Genomic DNA, 16,947 nt, shown 5'->3' with positions numbered 1-16,947 from the left:
GAGTATTTATGGTTCATTTATACAAAACCACAATGATTTTGGTGGTTTTATTGCTATATGCTTCGGTAAGTGAGTGAGATTGTGTCGATGAATAACAACCATTTTTTATTGTTGACTTGTTTGTTGACTTCTGAATGAGTTCTGCATGTACATGTGTGGGTAAAGTTGTGAAAGAAGACTTCTTTCAGCCATCTTGAATCAAAATGGCTATAGGCCTTGCCTTCTTTGTAGTCGCTAAGCAGGCGAGACTTCAGTGAAGTGGCTGGCTGGTTAGCCTCATCATAACTGGCAAGATGACTTGACAGCTCGACGATGGATGTGGGAGGTCAGCGGTCGGTAGCACGGGCTTCTTCCTGTACGATGCGGCGTAAGCAAGAGAAGCAAGTTATTTTTCAACCGCCTGTCTGCTAAAAAATGCTTCAAAGCTTCGACTTTCCATTGCAGAAAATCATCCAGTGAAACATCATCGTAATTTGGGTCAGCCATAACCAATATAAGATTCAAAGAAGAACAAAACAGACCGAAAATGTACTCACAGTTTATACAGCGCTGCATTCGCTTCTTTTAAATCTCGATGACCTTTGGCAAATCCCATAATTCCTTGCGTTTATCGAGATACTGAACTCGCTTTTTCTCAATCAATTTGACTAGCTCACCTTGGGTCCCCTGACATTTAACCTTCCAGAGTCACCTGCAAAGCGGACCCTTATCAAATGCCCTGCTGATGTCTGTATAGACAACGTATATGTCTTTGCCCTTGTCAACATTTTTGGTTACTTCTTCAAAAAGGATTCATAAGATACTTTCTTCCACCTACAAAACCATGCTGATTATCCCTAATCAACCTTTGTCTATCCAAAGCCATATGTATCTAATCCCTCAGAATCCTCACCAGTAACTTGTTTTCCACAGATGTTAGGCTCACTAACCTATATTTCTCAGGATTTTCCAGCCCCTTAAATAGAGGAAAACATTAGCACCCCTCCAGTCTTCTGGTACCTTACCCATGTCTAATGATGATTCTTATCTCTCAATCAAGTTTTCCTGCCATTTCTTCTCTTGCTTCCCACATTGTCCTTGTCTATATCTAATTAGGCTCGGGAGATTTATGTACCATCATATGCCTTAGGACGTCCAGCATCTTCTCAACCCTGGTACGGACTGTCCTCAAGACATCACCATTAATTGGCCTATGTTCCCCAATCCAGTTAACTGCATCCAGGAATTTTTTCTCAACCAATATGTAGATGGCCCTACTCATCAGAGGACATCACAGGACCTCAGTGGGAAAAGTGCTGGGCAAGTCACTGATATGTAAGTGGGGGAACTAATACTATCAGTTTTAAGGAGAGGGGCAACGTTGAAAGTATTTTACACTGTGAGTGGAGGGTGATTGTTGGTGTTGTCAGAGGTGGTGATGGAGGCAGATGAGATAGTGTTGTTTAAGAGGCTTTTAGATAGGCACATGGATCTGTAGGAAATGGAGGGATAGGCACTACATGCAGGCAGAGAAGATTAGTTTATCTTAACACCATGTTCAGGATGAACATTATAGGCTGAAGGGCCTTTACCTGTGCTGTGTTGGTTTATGTTCTGATTGGGGAATCCTGGCAGATGAGGGATAATGAGGCACTGGTCAGAAAATAGGAGGCATGCATCAAGTGTAAGCAGCTGCGATCAAACAAAACCTTACAGTGGAATAAGCAATGGTGGATTACTCTGTGTGTGAATATCAGGAAGGCTGAAAGAGGACATTTAGTATCTTTGGCCAACAAGGTAAATGTGAATTCTAATGGGCCTGTCCCACTTAGGTGACTTTTTAGGCGACTGTAGGAGACTATGCCACATGGTCGCCACATGTTCGCGGGTGATTGCCAGGGAGTCGCCTTCACGGTCATGATGAGCACCCGCATTCTGGAAACTAGTCCTGGCCTCATTAGTCAAGTCAAGTCAAGTCAAGTCAAGTCAAGTTTATTCGCCACATACGCATATGAGATGTGCAGTGAAATGAAAAGTGGCAATGCTTGCGGATTGTGCAAAAAACTACAAAACAGAATGGAACAGAATCAGAATTACATAATTGTGGGGGGTAAAAAAAGAAACAGCAATTTAAAAAGACACCACACAACAGTAAATTGGTACATTATGGTCCAATTTAGACTAGAATGAAGGACTAGACTAGAATGGACTAGAATGAAGCCGCCTTGGACATTAGCGAGAATTCTCAAGCCGTAGGTGGGTCGCGAGGAGGTCCTAATGGGTTGCCAGGAGGTTGAAGGTTCTGGAAGGTTCACGGAGGTTCTTGTTGGTTGTAGCCGGTGCTGACCGGTGAATTTAATTGGCTCATTGGGAAAGAAAAAGGTAAGCAGTAGTTTTTAGAACCAACCAGTAATGTTAAATGTCCGCCGAGGTTCACAGCCGTGTATTTCTAGCTTCTTAAAAGTTGTCTCCACTCCTTCTCTCCCCTTCTCCCCCCCCCTCTCTCCCCTCTCTTTTAAAGGACTTACCGTGCACTGTGCTTTAGTCATCTTTTTACAGCGTCAATCTCCCTGTTCATCGCGGTGTGCATCTGTTTCACCTTGGCTTTGCAACGTGTGAATTTTTTAGACAGCACTCCCCTCGCTTGCCCTGTCCCCCACCCGCATAACGGGCTGGTGAAGGAAGCGATGTGTTTGTGTGTGTTCCACTCTGACAGTTGCCATTCCAGTTGCCAGTTTTTCAGGCAACTGCCGGCAACTTGACAGTCGCCAGCAGTCCGCTGAAAAGTCGCCTAAGTGGGACAGGCCCATCAGAGACTCCAAAAAGTATACAGGGAGTAAAAGAGTAGCTGTGGAGAGGATATTGTTGCCCTGAAGGATCAACATCATTGTCCCTGTGTTGGATCTTGATGGATGGGCAAGGTGTTAAATTAATATTCCTCATCAGTATTTACTGTGGCGAAGGTCATGAAGGTAGGGAATTAAGGAACAAGAACATCTTGAAACATATCCATATTACAAAAGAGGGGTCTTTGGACAACAGTACAGCATAGGAAAAGGCTCTTCGGGCCACAATGTCTGTGCTGAGCATGATGCCAAGTTAAACTAATCTTCTCTGTCTGCAAATAACTCATATTGGTCATTTCCTAAATTAACACAAATAATGTCAAAGGCCATAACCTTGCTTCTACTTTAGTAGGGGAATTAAGGTGGCCAAACATGATGCCAAGTTAATCTAAATTCAACTGCCTGTACGTGATCTGTCCCTCCATTCCCTGCATAACCATGTGCTTATCTAAAAGCTTCTTACATGCTCCTTGTGAACCGGACTCCACCTACACTCCTAGCAGGGCATTCCAGACACCCATGACTCTTTGTGTAAAAACCTGTTCTGCACGTCTCCTTTAAACTTTGTTCCACTCGCTTTGAAGCTATCCCCTCTAATCTTTGACATTGCCATCCTGCGGAAATAGGTTCCCAACAGAGGTCCCAGATGCAATGTGCTCATTTAGCATCTCACCTACATCCTCTGACCCCAAGCACAAATTCCTTCCTTTATCCTTGAGTGATTCTACCTTCTCCACGTTTTGATCCTTGAAAATTCACAGCGGGTGCGAGGGGGTGGGGTGTCATTGGAGGGAGATTAGAAATCTGCTTAACTAATTGACAAGGCAAATCAGTTGACCATGTCACCAGTATCTGGGATTTGCATACACCAGCAACTTCCAAGTAATTAGGCAAATCGAGTTGACCACAGGTGAGGTCAGTCTGTTCCTGCTCCAGGCAGCAACCCTCGTTAACATGCATCATGGCGATGAAATGAACAACAACTGGCAGTGAGATGTAAAGAAGTGAGGTGTAGGCGGAGCGACTCACCCGTTGCAGCACCCCCTACAGCCTGTCTGTCTGTCTGTCTTTTTTTTTTTTTTTGTCTAGTTAAATGTAGTGTTTGGTGTTTTTTAATACTGGTTTTAAATGTGTATATGTGGGGGGCTGGGGTGGGGGGCTGGGGGGGGGGGGGGCAGGGGGAAACTGTTTAAAATCTCTTCCCTGTCTGGGAGACCCGACCTTTTCCCTGTCGGGTCTCCGTTGTCGTTGGGGCCTAGCACCGTGGAGCGGCCTCCAACCTGAACAACCCGGGGGCTCGGAAGACTGCGGAGCTGCGGAGCTGCGGACTACTCACCATCGTGGGGCTGGCCGGCCTCGAAGCGTGGGGAGCGGTGGTGACTCGCTGCTGCGACTCGACTCCTGGGGCTCGGAGGCTCCAGCAACGCAGCCGCAGGTCCGGTGGACTGGGACATCGGGAGCTCACGGGTCCGGGGGGAGAGAGAGACCGCTTCCCGGAGCTCCCGCAACGCGACTTCTCCAGCCCGTGTCGCGGGGTTGGAATGACCTGGAGCGGGGTCATACATCGCCCGGCACGGCTTCATGACCGTGGGACATTCCAGCGCCCGCCGGGGGCTCCAACTTTGTGACTTTTAGACCGGGAGCGGGGCCATAAATCGCCTGGCACGGCCTAAAATGGCCGTGGGACTTATCATCGCCCGCCTGCGGCTTCGACATCGGGAGAGACATGGAGAACAGGGGAGAGAAAAGACTTTGCCTTTCCCACTGTGATGGATGTTTGTGTGAACTAAATTGTGTGTATGTCTAGGAATTGTCTTTGTTTGTATGGCTGTGGAAACAGAATTTCGTTTGAGCCTCACTGAGGCTCAAATGACAACAAATTGTATTATTATTAAGAAGGGGACAACAGAAGCTGATTGTCCAGACAACAGAGCTATCAAAATGGAGGTGAAGGAGAGTGAAGCTATCACTGGAGCTGACTGTTAAACCTCTGGGCTCACAGTCTGTGACTATCAGCAGCTTAATGTTCCATGGGGTAAAAGAGTCTATGTTTGGTCTCTCAGGTGTAAGGGAGGCCACACTGGGAACACCGGATACAGGGGTTGAGCTTAGGGGAGGTGCACGTAAATCTTTATCTCACCCGGAAAGTCTGCCATTGTCCCTGAGTTTATAGAAATGGAGAAAATAAAATCAACAATAAAACCTGCAGATTCTGGGCATCTGAAATAAAGCCGGTCACAAGTCAGGTGGCAAACGTGGAACGATAAACAGTTAAAGTTTCAGAACTGCGCAGTGGTCGAGCTGGGAGAGGTGCAAAGACCCGGGTTCGATCCTGTCCGTGGGTGCTGTCTGTGTGGTGATTGCATGTTCTCCCTGTGACCGTGTGGGTTTCCTCCAGGGGGTTCGGTTTCGTCCCACATCACAAAGACAGGCGGGTTTTAAGGTTAATTGGCCTCAGTAAATTACTTGGATCGGGAGTGGATGAGAAAGCATTATAACATTGAACCAGTGTCAACAGGTGATCGTTGGTCGGTGCAGACTCCATGCTGCTCCTTCAAGTCCATCAATCAAAACTGGAAGAGATAATAAGGCAACTTTCAGCAGCAGACACGCTGGGAGTGGGTTGTTTAGAGGAATAATGGTCTCAGAACCATACAGCATGGAGGCAGACGCTGTGACCCAACTTGCCCACATCAACTGACGTATGTAATTTGCCCATGTTTGGCCCGTATCACTCCAAGTCTTTGCTGTCCATGTACCTGTCTAAATATCTTTTAAATGTTGTGATTTAATCATACACCTGATGTGTAAAACATTGCCCCTCAGGTCCCTATTAGTATACCTCTCTCAGGCCTCTCAGAGTTTTATATACTTCTGTCACATCTCCAAATACCTGAATCTTCTCAGATGCAAAAGAAAATAAATGTGCCATTCCACATTTTGTTCACCAAATAAGTTTGAAAGGAAGGAATGAAAGATGTAAGGAAGGAATTAAGGAAGAAAGAATAAAGAAAGGAAAGCAGTGAGGAAAGATGGAAGCAGAAGCAAGGAACTGCCACTCACAGGTCAGGCAGCATTCCTGGTGAACATGGGTAAGTGACATTTTAGGTCGGGTCCCTCCTTCAAGCTGATTTTGGGGAGGGGAGGGGAACGAAAGTCTGACTTAGTAAGTCCCATTCATTATTGGGGATGTTAAAGTCACCCACTACGACAAATCTGTTACTTTTGTATCTTTTGGTAATCTACGTATCTCCCACTTCCTATTAGGAGCCTACAATACAATGCTATTAGACTGATTGCACCTCACCTATTTTTAAATTCTCCCCATATTGCCTCGATGAAGGAACCCTCCAGATATCGATCAGTTACATATATGAGCAGAGAAATGGCAGATGGAGTTTAATCCTGTCAAGTGTGAGGGGTTGCATCTGACAGGTCAAATATTATGGAAAGGTGTTCAAAGTGTTGAAGTAACTCAGCAGGCCAGGCAGCATCACTGGAGAACATAGATAGATGGCGTTTAATTCTGGAGCCAGGCTGAAAAAGGGTCCCAATCCAAAATGTCACCTATGTTTATGTCTATGTTTCCCTCTGCAACTGGATACTGGACTTACTAACTAACAGACCCCGGTCTGTTAGGTCAGACAACCACACCTCTTCAACCCTCACCCTGAACACCGGCGTTCCACAGGGCTGCATGCTGAGCCCCCTCCTCTACTCCCTCTTCACCCTCTTCACCTACGACTGCACACCTGTATATGGTACTAACACCATCATCAAGTATGCAGATGATACAACGGTGATTGGCCTCATCAGCAACAATGATGAGTCGACCTATAGGGAAGAGGTCCAGCTCCTAACAGCATGGTGCGCTGACAACAACCTGGCCCTTAACTCCAAGAAGACCAAGGAGCTCATTGTGGACTTCAGAAGGTCTAGGGGCGGCACACCCCCATCCATATTAACGGGACGGAGGTGGAACGTGTTTCCAGCTTCAGGTTTCTGGGGGTCAACATCTCCGATGACCTCTCTTGGACCCACAATACCTCAACACTGGTCAAGAAGCTCACCAGCGTCTCTTCTTCCTGAGGAGACTAAAGAAGGTCCATCTGTCTCCTCAGATTCTGGTGAACCTCTACCGCTGCACCATCGAGAGCATCCTTACCAACTGTATCACAGTATGGTATGGCAACTGCTCTGTCTCCGACCCGAAAGCACTGCAGAGGGTGGTGAAAACTGTCCAACGCATCACCGGTTCCTCACTCCCCTCCATTGAGTCTGTCCAAAGCAAGCGATGTCTGCGAAGGGCGCGCAGCATCGTCAAGGACTGCTCTCATTCCAACCACAGACTGTTTACCCTCCTCCCATCCGGGAGGCGTTACAGGTCCCTCCGTTGCCTGACCAGCAGGTTCAGGAACAGCTTCTTCCCTGCGGCTGTTACACTACTTAACTCTGCACCTTGATGATTGCCAGTCATCCCCCGGACACTCCTTCCCCCAGAAAAATTGCACTCCTACTGTTTGTACATATATATACTTTACTGCTCATTATTCTATGTTAGCTCTTCTGGGTGAGATGCTAACTGCATTTCATTGTCTCTGTACTGTACACTGCACAATGACAATAAAGATTGAATCTGAATCTGAATCTGAATCTGAATCTGAATGTTCTTCGGGGATATCCAGTAAATTTGTGTCTTTTTTGTAAAGCAGGCTCTGCAGGTCCTAGTTGTAAAGTAAAGGGAAAGAATACCATTAATGGTAGGACCCTTAACAGCATTGGCGCACAGACAGATCTTGAGATGCAAGCTTTGAGTTGAGAGGGTACCAGTTTAGAGGAGATGTGCAGGACATGTCCTTCACAGAAAGTGGTGCATCCCTGGAATGGACTTTGGGTGCGGGCGTGGGGGGGAGGGGGGCTGGGTGTGGAGCTGACTTCAAGACCAACATTGTTTTCCATGTGGAATATTCCATGATTTACATCTTCTCTTGCTCCTAATACTGTACTACCTTTTGAAATGCAAGTTGGAAGTGATGGGATGTTCTAAGTTGTTTGGAAAACCAGGTTAGAGAAAGTATTTTTCCCACAGTGGAAATGTCCAATACCAGAAGTCGAAGATTTAAGATGAGAAGGGAAAAGTTTAAAGGAGATGTGTAGGGCAAGTTATTTTACACAATGTATGGTGGTACATGGAATGTGCAGTCAAGCAATTGGTGGAAACAGATACAACAGCAATGTTTAAAAGACATTTAGACATGAAGTGGCAGGAAATGCAGAGATGTGGATCATGTGCAGGGAGATGGCATTAGTTTATCTTGGCATCATGATTGGAGTAACTCACGAAACAGGCAGCATCTCTGGATAGGGGGAATGGGTGACATTTCATGCCGAGACCCTTCTTCAGACTCCAGTCAGAGATGCTGCCTGTCCCACTGAGTTACTCCGGCATTTTGTGTCCATCTTCAGTGTAAACCAGCATCTGCAGTTTCTTTCTCCACACCGTACTGTTCCAGATTCTGTGTGTGTGAGCATTTCTCTGGCTGCAGACATCATGTCTGTCTTGATCCGGTGTCAAGTTTTTGGAAGTCATTATTGTGACACTGAATACTTTCCTCGTTCCTGTTGCAACAGAGAATGACAACAAGATGGCTTTGCTCCACCCCATCCCTGATGTGACACAAATCTCAGTACTTCACCCAGCCTAACATACCCACAGCCACGGCTGAAAAACACAGCTCCTGTTACGGACATTCTGCATGTGGTCCTGGGAACAATGACATTAATGGGGAGCTAATCCCCTCTCATTCAGTGGACACAACTTCCCCAGTAACATGATCAAGACATCAAGAGTCAAGATTCAACAGTCAAGAGTGTTTACTTGTCATATTACCAAAACGGAACAACAAAGTTCTGACTTGCATAACTTTTCTGTAAACACAGATTTGAATAGATCACATAATAAACAAAGAAGGAAGTTCAATAAATAAAACCCACAATATTTGTGCAAAACAAAAGTACAAAGTCCCTCGGGCAACTAAGACAGTTCACAGTTCAAAGGTTAGTTGGTGCTTTTAGTATTGAATAGCCTGATGGTTGTTGGGAAGTAGCTGTTCCTGAACTTGTAAGTCATGGTTTTCTGACTCCTGCACCTTCTTACTGATGCGGTGCGAGGGGGTGGGGTGTCGTTGGAGGGAGATTAGAAATCTGCTTAACTAATTGACAAGGCAAATCAGTTGACCATGTCACCAGTATCTGGGATTTGCATACACCAGCAACTTCCAAGTAATTAGGCAAATCGAGTTGACCACAGGTGAGGTCAGTCTGTTCCTGCTCCAGGCAGCAACCCTCGTTAACATGCATCATGGCGATGAAATGAACAACAACTGGCAGTGAGATGTAAAGAAGTGAGGTGTTGGCGGCGCGACTCACCCGTTGCAGCGCCCCCTACAGCCTGTCTGTCTGTCTGTCTTTTTTTTGTCTAGTTAAATGTAGTGTTTGGTGTTTTTTAATACTGGTTTTAAATGTGTATATGTGGGGGGCTGGGGGGGGGGGGGGCAGGGGGAAACTGTTTAAAATCTCTTCCCTGTCTGGGAGACCCGACCTTTTCCCTGTCGGGTCTCCGTTGTCGTTGGGGCCTAGCACCGTGGAGCGGCCTCCAACCTGAACAACCCGGGGGCTCGGAAGACTGCGGAGCTGCGGAGCTGCGGACTACTCACCATCGTGGGGCTGGCCGGCCTCGAAGCGTGGGGAGCGGTGGTGACTCGCTGCTGCGACTCGACTCCTGGGGCTCGGAGGCTCCAGCAACGCAGCCGCAGGTCCGGTGGACTGGGACATCGGGAGCTCACGGGTCCGGGGGGAGAGAGAGACCGCTTCCCGGAGCTCCCGCAACGCGACTTCTCCAGCCCGTGTCGCGGGGTTGGAATGACCTGGAGCGGGGTCATACATCGCCCGGCACGGCTTCATGACCGTGGGACATTCCAGCGCCCGCCGGGGGCTCCAACTTTGTGACTTTTAGACCGGGAGCGGGGCCATAAATCGCCTGGCACGGCCTAAAATGGCCGTGGGACTTATCATCGCCCGCCTGCGGCTTCGACATCGGGAGAGACATGGAGAACAGGGGAGAGAAAAGACTTTGCCTTTCCCACTGTGATGGATGTTTGTGTGAACTAAATTGTGTGTATGTCTAGGAATTGTCTTTGTTTGTATGGCTGTGGAAACAGAATTTCGTTTGAGCCTCACTGAGGCTCAAATGACAACAAATTGTATTATTATTAAGAAGGGGACAACAGAAGCTGATTGTCCAGACAACAGAGCTATCAAAATGGAGGTGAAGGAGAGTGAAGCTATCACTGGAGCTGACTGTTAACCCTCTGGGCTCACAGTCTGTGACTATCAGCAGCTTAATGTTCCATGGGGTAAAAGAGTCTATGTTTGGTCTCTCAGGTGTAAGGGAGGCCACACTGGGAACACCGGATACAGGGGTTGAGCTTAGGGGAGGTGCACGTAAATCTTTATCTCACCCGGAAAGTCTGCCATTGTCCCTGAGTTTATAGAAATGGAGAAAATAAAATCAACAATAAAACCTGCAGATTCTGGGCATCTGAAATAAAGCCGGTCACAAGTCAGGTGGCAAACGTGGAACGATAAACAATTAAAGTTTCAGAACTGCGCAGTGGTCGAGCTGGGAGAGGTGCAAAGACCCGGGTTCGATCCTGTCCGTGGGTGCTGTCTGTGTGGTGATTGCATGTTCTCCCTGTGACCGTGTGGGTTTCCTCCAGGGGGTTCGGTTTCGTCCCACATCACAAAGACAGGCGGGTTTTAAGGTTAATTGGCCTCAGTAAATTACTTGGATCGGGAGTGGATGAGAAAGCATTATAACATTGAACCAGTGTCAACAGGTGATCGTTGGTCGGTGCAGACTCCATGCTGCACCTTCAAGTCCATCAATCAAAACTGGAAGAGATAATAAGGCAACTTTCAGCAGCAGACACGCTGGGAGTGGGTTGTTTAGAGGAAAATGGTCTCAGAACCATACAGCATGGAGGCAGACGCTGTGACCCAACTTGCCCACATCAACTGACGTATGTAATTTGCCCATGTTTGGCCCGTATCACTCCAAGTCTTTGCTGTCCATGTACCTGTCTAAATATCTTTTAAATGTTGTGATTTAATTATACACCTGCTGTGTAAAACATTGCCCCTCAGGTCCCTATTAGTATACCTCTCTCAGGCCTCTCAGAGTTTTATATACTTCTGTCACATCTCCAAATACCTGAATCTTCTCAGATGCAAAAGAAAATAAATGTGCCATTCCACATTTTGTTCACCAAATAAGTTTGAAAGGAAGGAATGAAAGATGTAAGGAAGGAATTAAGGAAGAAAGAATAAAGAAAGGAAAGCAGTGAGGAAAGATGGAAGCAGAAGCAAGGAACTGCCACTCACAGGTCAGGCAGCATTCCTGGTGAACATGGGTAAGTGACATTTTAGGTCGGGTCCCTCCTTCAAGCTGATTTTGGGGAGGGGAGGGGAATGAAAGCCTGACTTAGTAAGTCCCATTCATTATTGGGGATGTTAAAGTCACCCACTACGACAAATCTGTTACTTTTGTATCTTTTGGTAATCTACGTATCTCCCACTTCCTATTAGGAGCCTACAATACAATGCTATTAGACTGATTGCACCTCACCTATTTTTAAATTCTCCCCATATTGCCTCGATGAAGGAACCCTCCAGATATAGATCAGTTACATAAATGAGCAGAGAAATGGCAGATGGAGTTTAATCCAGTCAAGTGTGAGGGGTTGCATCTGACAGGTCAAATATTATGGAAAGGTGTTCAAAGTGTTGAAGTAACTCAGCAGGCCAGGCAGCATCACTGGAGAACATAGATAGATGGCGTTTAATTCTGGAGCCAGGCTGAAAAAGGGTCCCAATCCAAAATGTCACCTATGTTTATGTCTCCCTCTGCTGGATACTGGACTTACTAACTAACAGACCCCAGTCTGTTAGGTCAGACAACCACACCTCTTCAACCCTCACCCTGAACACCGGCGTTCCACAGGGCTGCATGCTGAGCCCCCTCCTCTACTCCCTCTTCACCCTCTTCACCTACGACTGCACACCTGTATATGGTACTAACACCATCATCAAGTATGCAGATGATACAACGGTGATTGGCCTCATCAGCAACAATGATGAGTCGACCTATAGGGAAGAGGTCCAGCTCCTAACAGCATGGTGCGCTGACAACAACCTGGCCCTTAACTCCAAGAAGACCAAGGAGCTCATTGTGGACTTCAGAAGGTCTAGGGGCGGCAGGCACACCCCCATCCATATTAACGGGACGGAGGTGGAACGTGTTTCCAGCTTCAGGTTTCTGGGGGTCAACATCTCCGATGACCTCTCTTGGACCCACAATACCTCAACACTGGTCAAGAAGCTCACCAGCGTCTCTTCTTCCTGAGGAGACTAAAGAAGGTCCATCTGTCTCCTCAGATTCTGGTGAACCTCTACCGCTGCACCATCGAGAGCATCCTTACCAACTGTATCACAGTATGGTATTGCAACTGCTCTGTCTCCGACCCGAAAGCACTGCAGAGGGTGGTGAAAACTGTCCAACGCATCACCGGTTCCTCACTCCCCTCCATTGAGTCTGTCCAAAGCAAGCAATGTCTGCGAAGGGCGCGCAGCATCGTCAAGGACTGCTCTCATTCCAACCACAGACTGTTTACCCTCCTCCCATCCGGGAGGCGCTACAGGTCCCTCCGTTGCCTGACCAGCAGGTTCAGGAACAGCTTCTTCCCTGCGGCTGTTACACTACTTAACTCTGCACCTTGGTGATTGCCAGTCATCCCCCGGACACTCCTTCCCCCAGAAAAATTGCACTCCTACTGTTTGTACTTATATATATTTTACTGCTCATTATTCTATGTTAGCTCTTCTGGGTGAGATGCTAACTGCATTTCGTTGTCTCTGTACTGTACACTGCACAATGACAATAAAGATTGAATCTGAATCTGAATCTGAATTTGAATCTGAATGTTCTTCGGGGATATCCAGTAAATTTGTGTCTTTTTTGTAAAGCAGGCTCTGCAGGTCCTAGTTGTAAAGTAAAGGGAAAGAATACCATTAATGGTAGGACCCTTAACAGCATTGGCGCACAGACAGATCTTGAGATCCAAGCTTTGAGTTGAGAGGGTACCAGTTTAGAGGAGATGTGCAGGACATGTTCTTCACAGAAAGTGGTGGATCCCTGGAATGGACTTTAGGTGCGGGGGTGGGGGGGAGGGGGGCTGGGTGTGGAGCTGACTTCAAGACCAACATTGTTTTCCATGTGGAATATTCCATGATTTACATCTTCTCTTGCTCCTAATACTGTACTACCTTTTGAAATGCAAGTTGGAAGTGATGGGATGTTCTAAGTTGTTTGGAAAACCAGGTTAGAGAAAGTATTTTTCCCACAGTGGAAATGTCCAATACCAGAAGTCGAAGATTTAAGATGAGAAGGGAAAAGTTTAAAGGAGATGTGTAGGGCAAGTTATTTTACACAATGTATGGTGGTACATGGAATGTGCAGTCAAGCAATTGGTGGAAACAGATACAACAGCAATATTTAAAAGACATTTAGACATGAAGTGGCAGGAAATGCAGAGATGTGGATCATGTGCAGGGAGATGGCATTAGTTTATCTTGGCATCATGATTGGAGTAACTCACGAAACAGGCAGCATCTCTGGATAGGGGGAATGGGTGACATTTCATGCCGAGACCCTTCTTCAGACTCCAGTCAGAGATGCTGCCTGTCCCACTGAGTTACTCCGGCATTTTGTGTCCATCTTCAGTGTAAACCAGCATCTGCAGTTTCTTTCTCCACACCGTACTGTTCCAGATTCTGTGTGTGTGAGCATTTCTCTGGCTGCAGACATCATGTCTGTCTTGATCCGGTGTCAAGTTTTTGGAAGTCATTATTGTGACACTGAATACTTTCCTCGTTCCTGTTGCAACAGAGAATGACAACAAGATGGCTTTGCTCCACCCCATCCCTGATGTGACACAAATCTCAGTACTTCACCCAGCCTAACATACCCACAGCCACGGCTGAAAAACACAGCTCCTGTTACGGACATTCTGCATGTGGTCCTGGGAACAATGACATTAATGGGGAGCTAATTCCCTCTCATTCAGTGGACACAACTTCCCCAGTAACATGATCAAGACATCAAGAGTCAAGATTCAACAGTCAAGAGTGTTTACTTGTCATATTACCAAAACGGAACAACAAAGTTCTGACTTGCATAACTTTTCTGTAAACACAGATTTGAATAGATCACATAATAAACAAAGAAGGAAGTTCAATAAATAAAACCCACAATATTTGTGCAAAACAAAAGTACAAAGTCCCTCGGGCAACTAAGACAGTTCACAGTTCAAAGGTTAGTTGGTGCTTTTAGTATTGAATAGCCTGATGGTTGTTGGGAAGAAGCTGTTCCTGAACTTGTAAGTCATGGTTTTCTGACTCCTGCACCTTCTTACTGATGGCAGGAGTGAAATGAGAGCGTGGCCAGGGATCCTTGAAGACGCTGCTGCCAATTTAAAGCAGCGCCCCCTGTAGATTACTTCACTGGTGGGGAGGTCAGTACCTGTGATGGACCGGACAGTGTTCACCACTTTGTGTAATCTCCTTCATTCCTGGTAGTGTGAGTTGCCGAACCAGGCTGTGATGTAACCAGTCAATATACTCTCTACATCTGTAGAATTTTAAGAGAGTATTTGTCGACATACTGAATCTTCTCAGTCTTCTGAGGAAGTGGAACGTTGAAGGGCTTTCTATATCATTGTATCAATTTTGCTGGGTCCAGTTCAAATCTTCAGACATATGCATGGCCAGGGATTTGAGGTTGTTGACTCATCACCAACCCATTGATGAAGACAGGTTTGTGGATCCTCGACCTTCCTATTCCAAAGTCAACAAACAGCTCCTTGGTCTTACTGACGTTGGGAGCAAGGTTGCTGTTCTTGCATCATTCAGTCAGATGATCGACTTCCCTCCTCTAACTCATCATTACCTGTAATGCGTCCAACAATGGTGGTGTTGTCAGGATATTGAAATATGGTGTAGAAACTGCAATGGCTACACAATCATGAGCATAGAGTGAGTACGGAGTCTTTATGGTTTTTGTACATTCTCACATGTGGTCGCAAGGATTTTCTCTGGTGGCTCTGATTTCCTTCCACATTCCAAATACATGCAGGTTTGTAGGTTAATTGCCTGGTAATTTGTAAATTGTCCCTAGTGTGTACGATAGTGTTAATGCACGGGTTGATCGCAGGTCAGCACGGACTCGGTGGGCTGAAGAGCTGTATATCGAAAGCTAAACACTGAAGTCTAAAAGAATTGAGCGGAAAGCTGAGCACGTGGCCTTGAGGTGCCCCAGTATTGATGGCTATCAGCGAAGAAGTGGTGTTGCCAATTTGTGCTGATTGTGTTCCGTTGATGAGGAAGTTGAGGATCCAGTGGCAAAGGGATTCGCAGAGACTCAGTTTGGAAGGGATGCTGGTGTCGAATGCTGAGCTATAGTCTATGGACAACAGTGTGACGTACTGTATGTGTTTTTATTGCCCAAGTGTTCCAATGTAGAGTAGAGAGTCAGAGAGATCGCATCTCGTGTTGATCTATCATGGCGCTAGGCAAATTGTAGTGGGTCCAGCTTCTTGCTGAGGTAGGAAGGGCCTGTTCCTGCACTGTAGTGTACAACATTCTATGTGTGTGGATGTTCTGGTGCCTTCAAACTAACCAACCTCTCAAAGCACTTAGACACCAGGGACATTAGTGCCCTAGATCGGGAGTCATTAAGAGTATCTTCTGGCGTCAACCTGAGATACCATCAACCTGAGATATCAATACCAGCACAGGTGACGGGAGTCTGAGAAGGCACATCAGTGGTCCCCCTATCAAACCAAGCGTAGAACACATTGAGCTGATCTGGGTGTGATGCCATGCCGTCGCTTGAACTGCCACATAGTTTCACCTTGTAGGAAGTAATGTCATGCATAATCTCCTACCCAGTCTATGCACCTTCTCCCTGGTCATCTGGTCCATGCACTGAATGAAGACCTGGCACCAGATCGAAAGCGGCCTGGAAATAGCAAGATGGCGGCATCTTTAAAATGACATGGAGCAAGCAGCCAATCTTTCTGTCTCTGGGTGTACGTGCAGACTGCTAAATCGCAAAGACTATGTGAAGATTTAGCATACTGTATCTTTTCACTATTGCTACATTGTCCTCTGGGCAAGATGTCTGTGGTTCCTGGTATCAGTGAGCTCAAGAACATCTCCTTGGTGGTGGAGTTCATGGGTTTGGGAAGTGCTGTCATATTGGCCTGACTGAGCATCTGCATTGTATTGTGTAGAGGTACACACTGCAGCCACTGTGTGCGGTGGTGGAGGGAATTAATGTTTAGGATTACAGATAGCCTATCGATCGAGCAGTTTGCTTTGACTGGTGGTGTTGAGCTTCTTGACCCACCACAGGACATGCATCCTCTGACCCTGTGGCCACAGTGTAAGTGGGCAGACCCACTGGCTGTGGAGTCATTGATGGTGAAGGACTCGACAGCGGTAATGTCAGTGATGGCACCATGTGTGTCTGGACTCTCTCTTGTTGAACTTGCCCATTGTCTGCCACTTCTGTGGTGCCAACATTACTGGTCACTCACCAACCCACACCTCAATGTAGTCGAGGTCCAGTGATAGGTGGACATGGGTCAAGTCTCTTAGAATCACAGTGAGAAGCTGCCAGCAACGGCAGGCAGAGATCATCTAATTCTGGGCGACGCAGAGGAGAAGCCCTTGGGATCTGCTCCCTGAGATAAGTCAGTGAATGACAGTTGTAATGTGCTGTAACTCAGTCAGATCTGTATTTACTGTGGTCACCCCTCAATATGCAACCTTTCACCACAGGCCATGAAGAAATCAATTTACACATCTGCATGACGACCGGATTCCTGAGAGCATCTGACAGCTTTCCAAAACCCCGATGCAAAATAGGAGAAATCAATAATTCATCTTCTCCAGAAACAAACGGAAGTGTAATATTTAGGTAGTAAGGAACTGCAGATGCTGG

The 16,947-nt window shown here is 46.6% G+C and overlaps 1 protein-coding gene across 1 annotated transcript in view; it reads right to left on the bottom strand.

Moving 5' to 3' along the window:
- Positions 1-15,950, bottom strand: part of LOC116988639 (C-reactive protein-like) — a 321,348-nt gene extending 305,398 nt beyond the window's left edge. Inside the window, exon 1 of the mRNA XM_033045525.1 lies at positions 15,946-15,950. The gene's annotated coding sequence lies outside the window, so the exon portion shown is untranslated. The remainder of the gene's footprint in view (positions 1-15,945) is intronic.
- Between the last annotated feature and the right edge of the window lie 997 nt (positions 15,951-16,947).

The sequence above is a fragment of the Amblyraja radiata genome, chromosome 27 (genome assembly GCF_010909765.2).
Source record: "Amblyraja radiata isolate CabotCenter1 chromosome 27, sAmbRad1.1.pri, whole genome shotgun sequence".
In the NCBI taxonomy this organism is placed as follows: Eukaryota; Metazoa; Chordata; class Chondrichthyes; order Rajiformes; family Rajidae; genus Amblyraja; species Amblyraja radiata.
The sequence above is the reverse complement of the archived record's forward strand: the minus strand, read 5'-3'. Positions and strand labels throughout refer to the sequence as shown.